The sequence below is a fragment of the Sorex fumeus genome, unplaced genomic scaffold (genome assembly GCF_029834395.1).
Source record: "Sorex fumeus unplaced genomic scaffold, SorFum_2.1 ptg000169l, whole genome shotgun sequence".
Taxonomy (NCBI): Eukaryota; Metazoa; Chordata; class Mammalia; order Eulipotyphla; family Soricidae; genus Sorex; species Sorex fumeus.
This window is the reverse complement of record NW_026606226.1, coordinates 3,244,384-3,262,692: the sequence shown is the minus strand read 5'-3', so window position 1 is coordinate 3,262,692 and position 18,309 is coordinate 3,244,384. Positions and strand designations below refer to the sequence as shown.

Sequence of the window (18,309 nt, the reverse complement as noted above, 5' to 3'; positions counted from 1 at the left end):
GTTCTGTTTGCTTAATGGGTCACACCCAGCGATGCTCAGGGGTTACTCCTGGCTCTGCACTCAGGAATTACTCCTGGCAGTGCTTGGGGGACCATATGGGATGCCGGGGATCGAACCTGGGTCCGCCTCGTGCAAACATCCTACCCACTGTGCTCCGGCCCCGAGATAGTATTTCTTGTTCAATGCCTAAGCCATTCTCCTCAGACCCGGGGACAAATAGCAAAGCCAATTCAAATATTCTCTCTCAAGCCCCATTACCACTATTTTTCAGCCTCTTTCTGACCAGAGACCCCCTTCACACCTTGTTTCTCTTCCTGTGCCCCCCTTTTTCCTACAGCTGGCAAGAATGCTGTCATTCTCCCCAGTCGTGTGTCTTTCACCTGGAGCCCCATGGAGTACCCTGAGGGGGCCAAATAGGGCCATGAGGCCCTGGCTGAGAAACCAGGGATTTCACATCAGAGACCAAAAGCCAGTCAGTCCGGTTATCTTACTGCCTCTGCTCACATTTCCATGGCTCTAGTTGAACGACTGTATCCCAGTGAAATAAACCATCCCTGGATTCCCATTTCTACCACACCAGCAACTGTCCCTTCAACAATTCCCAATGACCTCCAAAGGTCAGTCTTCAGCTGGCATTCAAAGGGTTTCCACCACGTGGCCTTCTGTTAAGCAGTCCTGAGCCCACGTAGATTTTAGCTTTCCCACTTAAAAACCGCCCTTCTGAAGGTACTCCTTCCACAGGGCCAGGCACTCAACCTTCCTTCTTACCCTCCTCTGCCATCATCTCAAGATCTCGAAAGCCTTCCGGGACATTCTAACTCCTCACAGGCTCCCTGCTTCTCTTTCATACCCCACTGGTACAAGGAGAGGACTGTGATCCGACGTCTCGGCTTCCGATCTTATGAGACGACAGGGCCCCCCATGTGAGTTAAGAGAGGTGAGGAGGCAAAGTAGGCAGGGCGCTGTGACCACCCACAGCTCTGGCCTCACAGCCTGGGGCGAACTGGGCTTCCATCCCTCCCATCCTGGTCCCCTGACCCGGAAGGATTCATTCTCTTCAGGCCAGTGGTTTTCAAACTTTCCAAAGAGTAAACCACTTTTCTCGAAGGAAATCCTATTACGATACAATATATAAACGTGGAGCTGCTCTTGTTGAAATGGTAGTACCAGAGAGAACGTTGTAGAATGAATTCGACTCTCATCAGTTATGTTCAATTGTAAGAAGATTATTCTTTCTCTGTTTCTCTCCACCCCACCCCCACCCCAAAGTCAATCCTTTTCTTGCTCCTTTAGGTCATGAAAAGTTCAGGTCAAAATCTGAAAGGTGATGGCCTCATTTTTAAAAATCCTAAAGCCATGAAAAATGCTCTATTAAAGCCTAACTCTGAATGAACTCACTTTATGAAACAAGGATAGAGAGATGTAATCATGGGTAAATTGATATGAAAATGGGAGATCATTTTTGGTTAAAAAGGGTGAAAAAAAGTTCTGCTACCACTTTAACCTGAAATTCTCCCTAGACCTGATTCAAGATAGTGAACGAAAATGGAATAAAATGCTTAAGGAATAATGTTTCAAGAAGAAAGAAAAACTGAACAGGGTAGTTATTTAAGGAATCATCAACTTGTTTTCATGCAAATGACCAGAATAATGAAATAAGCAATCCTGCCTACAGGCCCCAGATGCAATTGTTTTTAAATAGGATTCATGAAGCATTAGCTACCTAATTCTAGAAGAAATTGATTAATCTGTTCTTTTTCTTGGATAATACCAATCTATATTTAAGCCACTGACAAAATTTGTACTTCAAAGATAAAATTTTCCTTGACTACCACTATCAGTTCATTATTGACTTGATGGAGGTCATGCTAATAAAGATATGTTTACCAAGAGTTGGGATGGGAAGAAAAGGTCATGATGTCTCTAACATGAAGATTCTTTAAGAAACCAACTCTTGAAGGAAAAAAAAAAAATGTTCACCAAGCAAGGGACTACAGCATGTGGTAGAAATTCAAGAAGATAATGTCATTCTACTCCAACCCTCACCTAATTGCAGTCATCCACATGCACTGCCTAGGAAATGCAATCTGTGTAGCGTAAGACAATACCAAGCTCCATAGCTACAAGGGACGCATATATAAAATGCTACGATTCTCCATAATTCAAAGCATTTAAAGCAACAAACTGTTAGGCTGGATGCACGCCTTAGGCAGCAAAAAAGAGAAGGCTAAATGGATGAATGTGAATATGAAGGCAACACTTGAGAAATAGGCCATAAAAAAAAAAAAACAGGTTGTGAAGGGTCCTCCTCCCCTCCCAACACCGTTGGGAGGTTAGAGTTATTGAGTAGACATCACTTATGACAGTGAGGGGAAAAAAGGCTGGCAACCCCTCCCCCCTCCAAAAACGCCTCGACAAGGTCACAGATATATCAGTGTCACAAATGCATTTAAAAAATATTACAGCAATAAACTCTGGTTAGAGTGGGTCCCACCTCTATATTCACAGGGAAGAACAAACTACAAACTACCTTTGCATTAAAGGAAACCGTCGCAAACTCACTCTGTCTAGGAACTCTTTCCCATCTTCGTCACGAGAATGAGAAATCCTGTTTAAACTGACCAGGTACTGAGAGCTAACTTTATAAGCTTCATTTCACCACAGTCGTATTTAGCACCAGCTACGGAGCCAGAGTGGATGCGTCTACACAAAACAGATCGCCTTACCCATCTCAATTTTTTATAGGGGTGACGCCCAACAGTGCCAGAGGACCACCAGGGCTACAGCGGGCAATGCTGGTGGTGGTGGGAGCAGGGGGGCGGGGGAGGAATGCAGGATCATACACACGTATTCGAGGTAAGTCCTCTTCTACTGGACTCATATCCCCAGCCCCCATTCTCATTATTAAACACAGCCATGAACCACTTCTCATGGTTGATCTGACTACTCGGATCTATCTTTTTGACCCTATAATCCCTGATTCCATGTCTATATTGTATGAGTAGTCTAGGAAAACTTATTATCCTGAGCTTTAAACTTCTCTCTCTTCACCGGGCCTCTTCCAAGAAGAGATCTCAGTGTTAAGACCAGGCGCTCAAGGGAGCAATAGTACTGGGGGCGGGGGGGGGGGGGGGGGGGGGGGACGTGTTTGCCTTGCATGCAGCTAACCCAGGTTCAATCTCCAGCATCCTATAGGGTCCCCTGAGCACCGCCAGGAGTAATTCTTGAGTACAGGTTCAGGAGTAACCCCTGACCATCACCGGGTGTGACCCAAAAAGCCAAAAAATAAAATAAAACAAAAGACTAGGCCCTCTTGAAAGCTGGGGTGGGTAGGAGCACTTGGTGTTAGCGGTAAGTTTCTTGGTCTGTGGCTTCACCTCTGAAGTGCTGATAGGACCTCAGCAATGACTCAAAGTCCAGCCATCTCTGGACTGTGAAGTGATTAAGTACAGGGGGAAAGGTCCTCTTATCTGGCCCACAGTCTCTATCTCTCCCACGATTACCCAACAACAAAGTATGAACAAACATACTAGAAGTCAACTTTCAGATAAAGAAACGTCAGACACAATGACAACTCTTCAGCTGGTAGGAGAAAGCCACATCTACTAGGAATTATGGCCCTAAGAGCTAATAAGATGACTAAATTCACCGAATGCAAATCCTACACCCCAGCCACCTGGGCTCAAAGAACTGGGATGGGTCAGCAGAGCAAGCGGGCGAACAAACACCTCAGGAACGGTGAGGAAATGAGCACTTCCGGAGGGATTTTTATACCAGTCTTTGCGACTGAATTGATGTCATCATGTTCTCTATTCAGTTGTATGCTAAAGGGGATAGAAATTGCTTAATGGACAATGGATACAAAGATGTTTCACTGACCCCCTCCCAATTTCCCTTGTTTCTAGAAGAGTTTATTGAGTAACTGTATGTATAGGGCATTGTACTCTACATTTTTTTTTTAAACAAAGCAAAGATGCTTATTACAGGAACATTCAGAAGCCACACTGAAAAATGTTCGCTCTATCACGCACACACACACACACACACACACACACACACACACACACATGTTTTTTAACATATTTTATATTCGGTTTTTGGAGACCATGTAGTACGCTCCTACCCTTTGAGTCATTGGTCCAGCAATATGTGCATGTGTGTGTATATCATATACATATCATATATATGTGTACACATGCACACACATTATATATACGATGTATGTTTGTGTGTGTGTGTGTGTTATATATACTACAATTTATACATTTGGGATTTTTTCACCACACACAGCAATGCTCAGAGCTTACTCCTGGCTCTGTGCTCAAGGATCACTCCTGGCAGGCTTGGAGGACCTTAAGGGATGCCAGAGATCAAACCCAGGTGGGCCGCATGCAATGTAAGAACTCCCCGCCCCCCCTGGTGCTGAAGTGGGGCCCCAGCCTTCCTCGACTCCTGGAGTGTGGGCTTTGCATGTGGGAGGAGTCAGGTTTGAACCCTAAAACCACAGCTCCCTCACCAAACATCGCCAGGAGAGACTTCCAAGCTGAGCCCCTGGGCACCAACAGGTATGATAGGCAAACGAACACCAACAAAAGGATACAAAGATAATCAAGAGGTACTTGCTCCGGAGGCTGGGCCGTGGCTGAGAAGGCAGGAGCGCACTGCATGGCCTCCCAAGACCAACCAACCAAAGGACCAGTTGCCCCCACAGAACACCAAGACCTAGCCACAGACCCAGGTTCAGCATACAATCAGGGGAGACGTATTTAAAGCTACGGAAAGACTACAGAAATTCTACAATGGAAGGGAAACATTCAATTTGGGCTGGAAATCACACAAGATTGGAAAAAGTAACAACTGGAGTGGGACCCTTGTGTCTGGGCAGATTCAAACATCCAGGCATAGACTAGCAGAGAGCAGAACGTGGCTATTAGTAGAATAGTAGAACAGTGACAAAAATGGGATGCACAGCAGGTATTTAGAGAAAGATACCCTAAGTACAAATGGTGGAAGGAAATAAGTCAGGAAAATCGCGTAAGGAATTACAGAAGAGCACAAAGAAAAGGTACCTAACCAATCTAGAGACTATAGACGTTCCCTTAAGAAAGTGGCATTAGATGGGGGCAGAGAGACGGTACAGCGGGTAGAGCTCTGGCTTTGCACACAGCCAACCCACACAGTTCAATCTCCAGCACCCATAGGGTACCCTAAGACCTGCCGAGAGTGAGTGATCCCTGAGTACAACGTCAAAAGTTAAGACCCAAGCACTGCTGGGTGTGTCCCACCCCAGCAGGGGGAAGCAGGGCTGGATCTTGAGAGGAAAGAAGAAGTTAAACAAGTAAAGGGTGCATCAGGGGGAGGGAGGAGGTGGTGGGTAGCATGACACAGAAAAACAGCATGGTCAGATGTCAGGGACCTTACAGATCACGGTCAGAGAGAAGTCATGGTCAGATCAGGGATAGTGAGGGCCATCCTCGGAGGGCACTCACTTTACGCGGCCAAGAAAACATTTAAAATGTTCAGGCAAGAAATGCAACATTCCAATGTGGGTTTTTACAAAGACCCTTCTCAAAGCAGTGTGAAGGATGCATTTACAAGGGATGGAACTGGAAGTAAATGAGCCAATTATGGGGTGGGTAGATTAGTGTAAGTCTCAGACGACAGCTGGGAAATAGCCGGGAAGGAATGCAAGAGGCCAGATCAAGCACAAGGTAGAAACACCCAGAAAGAACGTCCCAAGTTGCTTCCCAGATTCCTTAACTCACTGGGTAGTGAGTGGCGCTAACTACATTTCAGGAATAAGTAAATCCAGACCAGACGGAGGTCCGGGGAGGAAAGAGGCTAAGCTCGGTTTTAGACCTCTTGCAATTCAGAAAAACAGAGTGAAGCATTCAAATTTGTGGGTCTGGACACCCCATCGGGTTCTGTCACGTATCTGTGATCTTAGACAAGAGAACTCGTAGACAAGAGATCCTCTTGGCGCCCTCGCTTGCAAATAAAAGCAGGAGAGGGGGCTTCTTAGTGATAGTGAGAGAAAAAAAAATGTGACCGTGAGTGAAGATGCCAAATGAACGGCCAGGTCTGGTTTTCATTACTAGAACCGGCGATAACTGTGCAACGTCCAGATGACAATTCAACAGGCTGCTTTAGACCAAGGTCAGGCTTAGCGGTCAAAGGCTGTGCTTTTTCACACTAAGTACAAGCAACTAAAGGGAGGGATGGGGGGACATCAGCTGGACTTGGCACATAGATTAGAACATGCATTAGGAGAGAAGAAAGGTAAAAGGTGGCCAGTAAGGCAGCAAGACACGGTGCTATATTACATGGAAAGAACAGTCCCCATTTTCTTGCAGGCAATTTGGCGGATTACTGGAAAAAAAGAAGAAAAAAGAAAATTCTCTTCACTACCCAGCCAGAATTATTGCCCTGAAAGAAATAAAAGCTACACGAAAATAGTTTTAAACGTTTAAGACATACAGTGGCTTCTAAAACAAAATAAAGTCAAAGGGCGAGAGATGGCATGAAAGTAAATCAGAGCCCAGGATTTGTCAAGCGAGAAGGCAAAGTAGAGGCGATAACAGACTTGCAGGAAAATATAACAACAAAAAAAAAAAAAGATTTTTTTTTTTTAATTTTTGAGTCATAGTCACGACTGACATGTTCGAAATACCGAAGCAAGTGTGAGAGAACCAACATATCCAAGGTGCATTTCCGCATTCGGCGTACCGGGCCTCTCTGCCGGAGAGGTGGGCTTCCTCCTCCCTTTGGGTTGCCCCTTTGGAGATGTGCAGCAGCTCTGGTATTTGATGTGCACTAGGCTGTCCCCAACGGCTCCTAGAGAAACGGGGTGGCAGGGATATAATTTCCCACACTGGGGAAAACGAGTTCAACACAGACACAGTGTGATGGGAGCCAAGTGGAGTTGGTGCGATGGAAGGTCTATACGGCAGAGGAACTCAAGTCCTCAACTTCCCCGGGCCACACAAGTGGGTTGAGGGAGACAGAATAGGCTCTCAAGCCCATTGCATCTCTACCTCCAGTCACCTACTTCACATCAGTCACCTACAATGTATAGACATATGGCTTTCCTTTCGGCTTTTTTGGGTCACACCCCGCACTGCTCAGGGCTTACTCCTGGCTCCATACTCAGGAATTACTCCTGGGGTGCTCAGGGGACCACGTGGGATGCCAGGGATCGAACCCAGATCGTGTGTGTGCAAGGCAAATGCCCTCCCGAATGCACTATCACTCCGGCCCTACACAGCTTTCTGTATAAAATTCTCTCCCTATAAAAATGACAAAACCTATATATGCCCTTATATAGGTTAAGACTTTATATGTGTGTGTTCACTGAGACGACAATCCAAAGTTCATTGCGATATTTATAAAAATAATGGAGATATATCAAAAAGATACAGAAGTCAGGCTGGAGAAATTCTCAAACTGAAAATATCACACTGATTTTTTTTTTTAATTCTGTGAGTTCAAAGTGACTTTAAAAATAAAACGGGACGGGGAAAGGCAAGTTCTTCCTTCTACATAAATACCTCTGCCCAATGTAGAGGAATGAAAGAATTAGAAAAGGCACAACTTCATAACTACCGGTACAATAATATTTGATTCAGACAAGGTTGGCTGTTTAACCACTCCAGATTATTCAGAGAATAGTAAATGGATCCCAGAAAGTATTACAAAGGGATTTTTTTTTAATGGAGAAATCTGGGACTTGACCCACACTTACTGACTAAATTTACATCAGAAAACAAAGGAAGAAACTTATCATCAACAATACCAGGGCAAACTGGCTTAAGTACCCCCTGAAGACATGAGGCTGGAAGGCAGGACACAGGCCACCCTCCCCCCCACCCCCACTTACAGGGTCTCATCTACTGTGGCAAATCGAGGGACCCCAACGATAGTTCAAGATTAAAATAGCCAGGAAAACCCATGTGAGTCAAGGGAGGAGAAAGAAACACATACCAGGATATCACGGGGACAATTGGGAAGATTGAAAACGGGCTAGATGTTTGACAATGTTAACTAAACCAATGTCAAATGTCTCACCAACCTGTGTAGAAAGATGTCCTTATTCTCAGAAGTTTTGTGCTGAAGTACTCAAGGGTAAAGGATCACAACCCCCGCGGCTTGCTTTCACTTGGTTCAGAAAAGAAAAAATTCAAAAAAGAAAAGATGTGCTTTAAAGAGTTAGAGATACAGCAAGTGGGTATATTGTTAACTTTTATAGAATCCAGCATTCCTCATCCTTTTCTTTCCAAGTGGAAAGTTCCTGCGATTTTGAAAATTTCAAAGTAAAAGTTGGCGAGTGGGGGAGGACCAGACTGGAACTTTCTGGGAGACACAAATCAACCCACCCCACCAGCGATGCTCCGAGCATAATTCCTGATATCAAAGCAGATGCTCCATAAATAATTCTTAAATTCCCAGTTTCCTACCGAGTGCAATGCAAGCTCTTTATTTAGAGAAAGCACTCAAAATACAGGAGGTTAAGTAAAACAGTGAAGTCTATGTGAAAAGCCCAGAAGACAGAGATTATAATCACTGTTGGTCTCTCCTGGGTGACTTGATGATTCAACTCCAAAATATTACTCCCGGTGGGTATGGCTGCCACTTGGTGCTTCGAATGCACCTTGAGTGCGTTCTGAAATGAGCCTTTCAGCATTGTTTTCATTTCCCAAACACCTGAGAAACTCTCAAGCATGCTTAGTAGGGGGCAGAGAGGAGCTCTATCTCCCGCCCCGCCCCCACCGCTGCCCAGCACTAAGTAGATGGGGTTTTAATATAAGTTTTATATATATAAACTCAAACTACTTCCTTCTCAAAGGATACTCTCGATGATCTCATTTTTAATACCCCGGAAGGGAAGGTGTTGTTCCTGGTTTTAACGCATGAAGTCATACAGTTCCGTAACCTAATCTGGTTATTCCAGCAACTGGACCCAGAGATGAAGAGATTTGCTTTAGGAAAGGGAAAGGGGATCGCAAGGCCCATTCAGGGGATTTCGAACAAAACTCAAAGAGACAGAGGTGTCTTTATGAGATATGCATAAGGAAAAAGTGAGTTTGTTGTCATTTAAACTAATCTCTACTTGAACCTTTGAAGAGATAAGACCATTTGAGTAGTAATTGCATACTAAATTAACATGGGCTTTTTTCCCCCCTGCCTCTCTTTGAAATTTTCATTGTTTAAGATTATCTGTAAGAAAAATAAAGCAAAGCTTCTTCTCTGTTCTGCAAAGAAAATTAAGTTAATGATATGTAATGAATCTGGGTGGCTTGTCTTCATACAACCATCTTCAGCAAAGAGCCAAAGAAACACAGTCTGACATGGGGTCTTTTTCCCCCGGGGCTGCCCCCAAATACTGCATGGTACCCAGGTTTTCAAATCACTAAATTATCCTGCTGCATAATCTGCTGCCAACAAGAAGAGAGCTCTGCAGGGGAAGAAGAATGCCAAAGAAGGAGAAAAAAAAAAAAAAACAAGGGAAAAACTGTGAGAGATATTGCCACCAGATAAAGTCTTTGAAAAACATCCTTATGATAACAAGCTGAGTGGTGAGTGGAGAAACCCTGTTTTTATCTTAAGCCAGTGAGGATGTGGCCTCCGTGTTATCAACCGAAATGGGATCTGGAGAGGACCTTTAAGGACCAAATTCAAAACTGCTGGAGCCTGAATTTAGCACTGCTCCTCGGAGCCCCGAGTGGGTGGTTCCAAGAAACCAGAAGCACCCAACGGGCAACTGAACACCCTTCTGAGTGTTAAGTTCTGGAGCGTTTTATTTTCAGAGGGGCTGACCTCATCTGTGTCCTATCGGCACCTCCCGCGGGGGCCCGTGACTCTGAGCGCTTGTTCTCCAATCTTGCTATCCCTAAAGGACTTGATTGGGGATTTGCAGGTCTTGCTTTGGCCACATCAGCGACACCGTTTCCCTGCTTTTTTGGCGCTGTACAGTTTAAATCTCTCCTTCAGAGAAGACTGCCATCTCTCCGCGTTTGGCTTCTTAACTAGAAAGAAGATGTTAGTGGAACAGGAAAGCCTGTAAAGCAGAAAAGGTACCGGGTGCAATCTGCGGCCAGCACGTGTGAAGCAGAGAAAGGAGGCAAAGGAAGATGCCTCTCTTGATTCTCCCGCTGGGTGAGGGGCGGCGGCACCTAGAAAACCAAAACAGGTCAGAGAGAAGCTCGGCAGAGAGCTGCTCCAGGCCGCGGCAGCCAGCGGAAGGCTGCTCGGCGGAACCAGGTTCTTCCTCAGTTTCGCTGGAGAATCATCAGTCTTCCAAGTCCCACCAGGATTGGGCTGCAAAGTAATAAGAAATGAGGGCAATTAGAGAGGGAGTGAGAAAGCGAGGGAGGAAGGAGCAACAGAGAGACAAAAGCAGGATGCATTTTGGATCTGAGGAGAGAAAGGCCTGGGCATGGGGGCCGGGGTGGGGGAATTCTGCTCTGACCCGCAGAGGCTGTGCTCCGGGGAGCTGGCTCAGAAGTTCAGCCCCTGAAATGTATTTCGGGGACGACATGGAAGCTTCCAGAGACCATCACGGAGAAACAATCAGTCCTGTGTTGCTTTAGTTCAAGACTGAAGGAATAAGGAGGGAAAAAAAAAAAAAAAGAAAACGAAGAGACTCCAAGATTCAGGGGCCTTGAAGACCCGGATGATGAGGGTATCATGTGCAAGAAGGGAGACTGGGAAGAGCTGAGAGCATGAAAGAGCTCAGAGGGAAGGGTCCATTGGTGACAGGTTAATATTTTGGTTACCCCTTGTCCCGAGGAGAGAGATGGTACAGACGATGGGAGGGCCAGGGCAGGTAATGCCTATGTGTGCGGGCAGATTCCACCGCACCCTCCTCACCCTGACCCAGGCCCTCCCAACTCCATTCCAGCTAGACCCTGCAATTCAGGGCTGAGCGGGAGGGCCGGGAGAGCACCTTCCCCAGGAAGGCTGCCAAGAACCAGCCGCTTCCCCTCAGCATTTTTTTTTTTTTAAAAAGTCCACGTCACAGAATATCTCCTTCAAAGGCGGAGGAGCCTTTAAATATATATCACAGCACTTTCATTTCAAGCCTATTTAACATTTCTGAAATATCTAGATCAAAATGTTGGGTCAAATGACAATATTCCGGTAAAACATCGACTAAAAGAAAAGAGTTCCCCACCCGCATCTCGCTGAAGATAATCAGCCCGTTCAAGACACCTGTCAGTCAGCCCCGACTTTCTGCGCGCTGGCTCCCTCTCAGCCTGGCAGCCAAGCTTCTCTTCTGAGTCATCAGAAAGGCCACCGAGCACTTTGACTGAGCCTGTACATAAATACCTCCGGTTCCCTTTCTTCTAACCCGAGTTCAAGGCCAACTGCACCAAAGCTTTGGAGAACCAGCACTAAAAGATCTTCAAAGAGAAACTGCCCATTAACCACAACAGCAGCTGCTGGCGAGGGCCTGCAATTTAAATCTCTGAAAAAGAAACTGTGGCTTCTAAAATTTAAACAAGGAGGTGCCACTTGTAATTACAAACATTCCAGTGGGTTCCCTCCTTCATTGATGGTTACCAAACAAAGGCTTTTTCTATTCGATTTTGGTGCCCCCCAAACCTTGAATGTGGGCAATCCTTTGTGCTTTTCTTGTGTACTGGCCAACTGAGAGGGGGTTCAGGGAGAGGTTTTTTTTTCTTTCCTTTTTTTTCTTTCTCTTTTTTTTTTTTACCTGGCTGCTCCCACCCCTCTCAAAACCATCTCATGTGTAATTACTTGTTTGGCTGGAAACCAAAAACCTAAACGCTCCAGATTTATAGTCCACATTAAATAACAACATTGGAGAAAGAACCTCTTTAACGCACGCACGCGCACTCACATTTCAGGCACTTGGGAAATGGAACCAAACCTATTTTCTGAGAAACCAAAGACGTTTTGCAAATTGACACTGAAGGCTTCCAAAATTTCTGGTTGAAATCTCCAATTCCTATTTTAAAGCCACGGGACAGATCCTGAAATGTAAAAATAGTAACCTTTGCAGGCAGGAGGGGTAACGGCTGGAGTGGATGCTCTGTCTGCAGGAGTTCCAGATTCAATCTCAGGCACCCAAAGGTCCCCGGAGCACTGCATCGGGAGTAGCCTGTGAGCACCAAAGGGTGTGGCCCCAAAGCGAAAGACAAACACACACACACACACACACACACACACACACACAGTGCCCTTTTCTCTCCTTACCACCCCGACCCCCGCCCTGCCACCCCCCTTCCCAAGTACTTACAGCTTGTTGTATAGGTCCCACACACAACAAGGCATGTGTGATCACTTCCGTTCAAGAATACAGGCTGAAATGAGTACTTAGCCAGTGAGAAATGGGGAAAAAGAAAAGACCAGGGAAGCATTTAGAGATAAATATATGAACAAGGTATCTCCCGGCCATCAGACTAAAATAGCCGTTCCTCCAGAAGCCCTCAGACGAGAGTATTCATTATGAGAACAACTGGAAATGGCCCATCTTCGCCGTGGGTGCCCTCCATAGCGTGCCACAGTGGAGGGATTAGTTACAATTGCTGCATATTTACACAACCGTATTTACACAACAATAAAACTCATCTTATCCCATCCAAACAAAAATCTTGCTCAAAATAAACCAAACCCCAGGCAAAGGTCTCCTCAGCACAGGCGGGGAAAGGCAGGATGGGGCTTGTCAAACTCCTGCCTCTGCTTCTGCCAGGATGGAGCATGCATGGTGATGGGGGAGAGGGGATGCCACACAGCCAAGGAGGAGACGCACATTCAGACCGTAGACCATGACTGCTGGGGGATCTTGGGCCATGGTGTCTCTCAGAGAATCCTCCTCAAACATGAAACACTTAGTAGCCCGAGGTTTCATTAGAATTGGAGCTGGAGGGGCTGGAGCGAGAGCACAGTGGGGAGGGCATTTGCCCTGACTTTGCCCAGGATTTACTACTGCCTCTGTGTTTAGGGGTCACTCCTGATGACACCTCATGTGATGTCATGAATCAAACCCAGGTTGACTTCATGCTGGACAACCACCCTACCCACCGTACATCACTCCAGCTATAAGGTCCACTTTAAAACTTCTACCACTGGGGCTGGAGCTATAGTACAGCGGGTAGGGTGTTTGCCTTGCAGGCGACTGACCCGGGTTCGATTCCCAGCATCCCATATGGTCCCCTGAGCACCGCCAGGAGTAACTCCTGGGTGCAGAGCCAGGAGTAACCCCTCTGCATCACTGGGTGTGACCCAAAAAGCAAAGAATTGGAGCTGGAGCAATAGCACAGCGGGTGGGGCGTTTACCTAGCACGGGGCTGACCTGGGTTCCCTCCTTGTACCCCGCTTTGGTCCCCTGAACCTGCCAGGAGTGATTCCTGAGTAAAGGACCAGCTAGGAGTAAGCCCTGAGCATCTCCAGATATGGTCCCCAAACAAAAACAAGTAAGATAATGGAGGGGGGTGCAGGTAAGCTTCACATTCAGAAGGCCTAGACTTCATTATTATTATTATTATTATTATTATTACTGGGTACCCTATGATCCCCTGGCATGGTCAGGGGCCATCCATAGTTGCAAGGCCCCCCCAAAAATCCAAACACAAGAGAAGATTACATAACCTGGAAAGGGAGGCAACCAGTTCCTGGATGACCAATGATAATTATTACACTGGGAGAATTAGAAGAGAGGCTCATGAGGGCATTCGAAATTCTACTCCTGTACACATTTGAAAAAATAAATTCCCTAATAAAATGATATAGTAATGAAAATGTCATAAATGTGGAAAATGTCATCTTGTGAAAGTAAAATGACTTTTTTCCTTTATTTTTATTTTTCCAGTGCCGGGGATTGACCCCAGGGTTCCATACATGCGAGGCTTATGCTTTAAACTGAGCCCATGTTTTTCCCTTGAAGACTCAACCTCTGCTTTTACTCTGCTTAATGGAGAGCTACGTGTACCTAGTAAATCAACAGATGTTCTTGACTTAAGAATCCTTTAAAAAAAAAAAAACCTACATGGAACCAGTTCTACTGTTAATAACAATCCTTGAAAAGGCAAAAACCGGAAAAAAAATCCAACGCTGAATATTCTGAAGCCTAGTTGCTACACATCTGAGTTATCGCAATGCCACAAATCCGGGGCTTTCCTCTCGGAGGGCGCTTTGGACAGCATCACGATGCCGCTGCCAAAATCCAGAGGATTCGGGATCATTTGTCAGCCCCAGAGACAACCGTACCAAGAGCTGGGCTCTCCTCCCCAGACTTCACTCTCCCGACCCACAGGTTGATTACCCAGAGTGACAATTCATCTGGCTGCCTTCAGAATGCCAACGACTCTAGGCCACGATGCCATCTCTCTCCATAAACCATCCAAACCCCGCCCCTGAGCCTCTCTGAAGGGGGACAGAAGAACAGGTCCCTGACTGGACATCCAGGACACTCTCCCCTGCCCGGCACTGCAGCTTAAGCGGTCTCCCTTGGACCCCCAGCGAAGTCCTTCCCTCTCTGGGTTTCAGCTGCCTCACTGCAAAGGAGTGGAATTTCACCTGACGGTTTCTAGTGCCCTTTCCCTTTCAAACGTTATTCAATTTTTTAAGCATCTCTGATTTTTCAACAGGTAATACTAAGATCTTGGGTGCTAAAATGCTCCATCTATATTAAGCACTCTTAGATGCGACTGAAAATTGAATAGGGTGAGTTTCTGCATATGCATGCGTATTTCATGCACAAACATGTATATATAAATGTATGTATATATGTTTGCATGAGCACACACACTGACACTATTATGTACTTGTATGTGACTAATTGCTTTCAACTCAAAGCAGCATATTTTCAATTCTGCAACAGATGTCGCTGTGTGATTTCTCCTTTCTACGCTAGATTTTTAGTTAAAAATGTCCAGCATAATGGTCAGTATTATTCTTCCCCCCCAAAAAAGAGATATAGCATTTAAATCCTTCAGACTTATTTCTTATAAATTCTCTTTACATGCTGGTAAATTTCCATTCCAATCACAGCTTTGATTAGTTCAGGCCATTTTATGAACAACCCTTTCCCTCCCACATAAAACCAGGCCTTTTGTTGAATTAAACACTAATTTTTTTAATGCAAATTTTAAGTAACTGATTAGAAGACATCAAAATGTCAAATGACTCCTCCCCCAAAAAAAGACATCTATAATCATAGCAATATTACCCATTTTCAAAGCCTGAAAGCCATTTAGCAAGACAGATCCTGAAATAACACAAATGAACTTGTATGAGTCCAAAATGTACCAGGTGTAGGCAAAAGTCCCTAAAAAAAAAAAAAAAAAAAAAAAAAACCAAAAGCGCTTGAATGACAATGACAATTTTGGATTCTAGTTTCCCAAACGCTGCCTTCAAAATAAGAAAGGAAGACTGCTATTCTAATCACGAGACATCTTACCAAGCTATCCAGCACGTCCCAAGACGTGTCCTAGCAAAGGGACAGCAATTTCTCCTCAACCTCCAGCGACCATCCATCTCAACAGGTAGCTAAGCACTTTCTTCCACTGAAATTCCGGGCTGGGAGAAAGGATTTCGAAGCTCCCCGTTAGACTGAGGAAGCGGTTTACCTTCTGGGGGTGGAGAGGGAGCGGAGGAGCGAGGCAGGCGAGCGGGTCTGGAGCACACAGGAGTATGAGCCAGGAAGCGAGAGGGGCCGCGAAGGTGCCCAGCCTGTCCGCCTCTCCCCGGTCCCACTCCCCGCCACCAGGAGGGCCACTGGGGAGAGCTGGATAAGGCATGTACAACATCCATATGAATAAAGCTCTTTGTTCCGGAGAACTGCCTGCTCCTTTATTTCCCCCCCTTTTTTCCGTATTTGTTCATTTCAAAAGATCGCTCAATGGGTCTCTTGTTCCTCCAAAAACGTCCCAGGCAAATAATGCAAGCTTGTCTCATCACACCAGTCACTAAATGAAGCCTTGTGCGTCTCCAGTGACACACTGTAAATATAAAGTGGCATTAATGAGGGATATTTTATCAAAGCTATCACAGACAGTGCAAGTCTCTCCTGTGGCTATTCAGTGGGATGCTTCGGGGAAAGGCAACAATAGCAGGGGGTCGTTTGGTAAAACGCCTATCCCTGTTCTACAAGCCCCCCCCCCCCCCCGACCACCACCCGCAAAACTCAGCAGCCCCCCCACCCTTCCCCTCACCACCACCAACGCCCACCCTGCCATCCTCAGCCACGCGGACAAGGTAAGGAGGGCATCCGCTCGGATGCACTGGACAGTAACAAGTGTGATGGAGCCCGGGGTGTGAGCCTGGCCCCTTCCCTTCGCGGCATTATCATCCCTTAGATGCCAACACCACCGGGGAGGGTGGGCGGGGATGGATGGCTCCGGCCACAGAACCAGGACCTAAAGCATAATGGCCCTGCGAGGACGCTAGCCCGGGGAGGGTGGCCAGGAGACGAGCCTAATAAAGTCCGCAGGCTTTCCAACAGGTTTCCCAGAGCGCTGGGAGCGAGAGGCACAGGCCTGGCAGTGCTTAGAGGGCTAAAAGATAAATAAATAAAAAATAAAAAATCTCTGCTGCCTACCTAAAATAGATTCTCCCCAGCCCAGGGCACTGGGCAACAACGCCAAAGACCCCCTTCTGCAAACGATCACACACACATAGACACACACACACACACAGAGAGACACACGCAGGATGGATGCAAAGGGGGAAAAAAAAATACAGAAAAGGAAGCCATCTCAGCCCCTCCACTACAAATCAAGCCCAATTACTTTCTAATTTGAACACAATCTGATAACCAGCGTAGAAAAACGGGGCCGTACACAGGAGCCAGGCGCTGCTTCCATGGTAACTGGCAACAGAATTTTCTTGTCGCTTTGACATGCACGGTGGAGTTCCAGACCTGCTCCTTCCTAAGTCAGCCCCGGATCCCCGGATCCCCGGATCCCCGGATCCCCGGATCCCCGGCGGGGCTGGGCTGGCCTGGGCTGGGCTGGGCTGGGCTGGGCAGGGCTGGGCTGGGCAGGGCTGGGCTGGGCTGGGCTGGGCTGGGGGGCGGCAGCCTGGCCAGTCCCAGATGCTAGCGCGGAGCAGCAGCGGCTCCCGGGAGCCCGGCGAGCGGGCGGGCAGCGGCGCCCGGTGCCAGGCGCAAGGCAAGGAGCCCCTCCGGCGGCGCCCCCGCCCCGCCACCACCACCACCACCACCCGGGTCTTTCTTCCCGCGGCCAATCCAAGTCTATTGTGGCTTCCCTTCTGCGCCAGTTCCCAGCCTTTACTCCTCACGCTCACGTTTAAACACTGGCACTGGCGCTTTTTTTTTTTTTTTTTTACAATGCAGCAGCAGCAGCAGCAGCAGCACGAGGCACCGCTTTCGGGAACGTTTTATGGAGCCCATCCAGTCCCTGAGACATCGCCCGAAATGAAGTTGTAACCACACCGGCCTGGGCTGAACGCAATTATCTCGGAACTCGTAAATTAGGAATTCACAGGGGGGAGGGACACACACACACACACACCCGCACCCGCGCACACACACACACACATACGCGCGCGCGCACACGCACGCACACACACACACACACACACACATAAACAACAAGCGGCGGACAGACGGTGGCAGGAAAGGGGAAAGCAACAAACACATCGCGCCACCCACCCACCCACCCACCCACCGGGGCCGGGGAAGGCCAGCGGCCGCCGGCGCCGCCGCAGCCCGGGTGCCCGCGCCCGGGAGCCCGGGAGCCCGGCGTCCTCGCGGGCCTGCGGGGGACCGCGGGTGGGCGCCCACCCGGGCCGGCGGCCCTGCACATCCCCGCTTCCTACGGCGTGTCTCCTGCGGTGTTTACGTAACTGTGTGTCCTCCAGCGTGTAAACAAAAGGCACAGCCCGGGCGAGGGGCGCCCCGGGAGCGGCCCGGGGGGTCCCCGGCGCTGCTGGCCGCCCGGGCCCGGGTGGGCTCCGCAGGTGGGGGGGCTGCGCTCTCGCCGGCCTGCCGCCACTTGTTGCTCGCGGGTCCTGCAGCTCCCCGACGAGGAGGCGGTGGCGGGGGGCAGCGGGTGACAACCCCCGAGTCCTTTTTTTTTTTAATATATAAAAAAATTCTTTTTTTTTTTTTAATTATCATTCTATGTTCTGGGCAGGCTGCATCCCGCGTTCCCGCCGCGGCCGAGCCCAGCCCCGCCGCGGGCGCGCCCGGGGCGCGGAGCGACGCGCGCGGGCAGCGGCAGGGGCAGCGGCGGGGGGCAGCGGCGGGGGGCAGCGGCGGGGGGCAGCCCCGCCGGCCTCTCCGCCGCCGGGGAAGAGCTCGGGCCGCCTTTTGTTAGCGAAAGC

General features: G+C 47.9%; 1 protein-coding gene across 7 annotated transcripts in view; it reads right to left on the bottom strand.

Annotated features, from left to right (window-relative positions):
- The window catches only part of CADM1 (cell adhesion molecule 1), a 371,444-nt gene that overhangs the window by 352,029 nt on the left and 1,106 nt on the right, over positions 1-18,309 (bottom strand). The window lies entirely within an intron of this gene.